The sequence below is a fragment of the Morone saxatilis genome, unplaced genomic scaffold (assembly GCF_004916995.1).
Source record: "Morone saxatilis isolate NCDOM2014 unplaced genomic scaffold, NCSU_SB_2.0 Contig11, whole genome shotgun sequence".
NCBI classification, from domain to species: domain Eukaryota; kingdom Metazoa; phylum Chordata; class Actinopteri; family Moronidae; genus Morone; species Morone saxatilis.
In genome coordinates, this window is record NW_023339663.1 from 422,524 (window position 1) to 425,078 (window position 2,555).

The window sequence follows — 2,555 nt, forward strand, 5'->3', positions numbered from 1 at the left end:
AGACGTCCTGACACACACACACACACACACACACATACACACACACACAGGTGTATGTTACCAACAGTGGACTAAAACTCTACACTGGTCTCCGGTTTTATTCTGGGGTTTTTATTTCGCGTTGTTGTATTTTGAATTGGGTACAATATGAAATATCCATAACATATGTCAGTTAGTCAGGGGCTGTGTGTTTAAATATAGAGAAGGGGTCCCTTAAGAAAAAAGGGTGGAAACAACTGATGTAGATCTTCATTCACTTGGTCAGCTGGTTAATCATCCTCTGGGGGAGGGCGAGAGACACTGAGGCAGACAGGAAGAGAGAGAGGGAGGTTCACATAAAGTTAGAAAGTGGGAATCACTTGGTTGACATACAGCGGGAATCTGGGTTTTAATTGATCTATTGGCATAATTAAATTGACTTAAATAATCACATATTGTTTATTATTATTTTCCTTATTTTCAAGATAAAAATCAAAGTTTGTAAATTTTTTTATTCCTAAATAAAAGTACAGAGCAGAAGCTTGTCATACTTGAGGTGGTTTAAATCCAACATAAGTGAGTGTTTTGTCTTGTTGTCTTTTTTAAATTTTAAAACGTGTTTTCATGTTAATAAATGAACAAACTAAGTCAGATCCAGGAGCAGATTTCTAACCCAGTTTGTGCTGCAGACAAACAGCTGGCAGACGATCCTTTCTTCACTCTGCGTCTCAAGACTCTTGTTTTTAATGTGTGTGTGTGTGTGTGTGTGTGTTCATGTGGCTGCTCACTTACATAACTTCCCTCTGCTAAATATAGCGTCTCAGAGCCGAGCTGTCACACTGTTACAAACTGCTGAGTGTATAAATACACAGTAGGTCTGATAAACTGTCGCCAAATTGTGAAAGATGAGATCATTCAGTCCTGAACTGGAAACGGCGGTAGGAAGTAATGAAGTACAAATACTTTGTTAAAGTATTATTTCCAGATTTTACTTGTGTATTTATTTTAAACTTTTACAACTTTTTACTTTTGCCTCCTACATTTTCACACTTTCTACTTCTCACCTTTTCAAAACAAGGTTTAGTAGATATAATCCAAAATTAAAAGTAATAGTTAAACATAAAATCCAAAACATATATTAAACATAAATAATGAAAATACATACCATCAGTACTTGAACAGATACAAAGACTTAATTGACGTCTTTAAAAAAATAATAATTTAATGTTTTCAACTGGGGTTGGGCGAGAACTCAGCTGTAACCGGTACAGATAATGTGGTTTTTATGAATGTTAAATGAGTAAAATGTATCCGTACTCGTAAATATACCAATCAAAACATTCTGAAGCTTAATTCTGAGGCAGATCTGTAAAAAAGTTTTCCTATAAATAATAAAATATAACAACTTATGATCAACTCATATCAGTTTCAGCCTTAAACTACCTCCAGTTACCCCCGCCCATATTTGGGGCAGTTATTTTAGAATACATTTGTGTTTTTCCTGTAAAATAATATGTAATAATCATTTATCAAGAACATTCAGTTATTTCTGAAATTCTGATTTTAGTGACTTTATTTTTAGGTTTATTAGCATTTACATTCAGCTGTGATACTATACGTCCATATTATGACCTGTGTGAAAAGGTTCTCTTGCTGTTAATAAGTTTTACGTTATGGACATTAACAAGACGGAACTTTTATACTCTGAATACATTTCAAAGGCTGTACTGGGTTGTAGCCCACTAACTATGTTATCTAAGTTATGGTGTAAAGACGACACCAGAGGCTCAGTAATCATTAGTTAGTTTGAAACTAAATGTGCTTATAGATTGAGGTTTGAATTTGTACAGATCTTTACAGATTGAAATTAATGTGACAGCTTGCTGCAGCAGTCTGTGTTTGGGCCGAAGTGAACATTATTGTCATGTTGCCGCTCTCCTTCAGGTGTGTGTACATTGAACCGTGATAGATAACAGTATTCCTGCAACCTCTAACTTTTGCTTTAATCATTTGGGATGTGAACAGTGTGAGAAATTATAGTTTCTTTTTCTTTCAGCGTTGTATTAATGAAGTGTCTTTAAATAAACTGGTTAAATCATCTTTCTGTAGATGTTGTTGAGTGTGTGATCTTTACACTTTATTCTCTGTGTGTGTGTCTGCAGCTCAGATTGAAATCATTCCCTGTAAGATCTGTGGAGATAAATCATCAGGGATCCACTACGGGGTGATCACCTGCGAGGGCTGCAAGGTGAGCTGATGTCTCCTGTGGTCTGTCCACCGTCTGAGTCTCACTAACAGAATCAGAGAAAACATCTGACGTTTAGTTTGGACTGTCAGTCGCTAACGTTTGGAACAGAAAACCTTCTGGTTACAACGGTTCCCCAAACAAACACAGTGTGTGCAGCTGCTGTTAGCAGCTGGAGGCTAATGTCACTGCTAACGAGCAGGAGAGGAGATTTATCTGTGAAAACAAGAGAGAGAGACAGGGAGAGAGACAGACAGACAGACAGAGAGAGAGAGAGAGACAGGGAGCGACAGGGAGAGAGAGAGTGAGACAGGGAGAGAGAGAGAGAGAG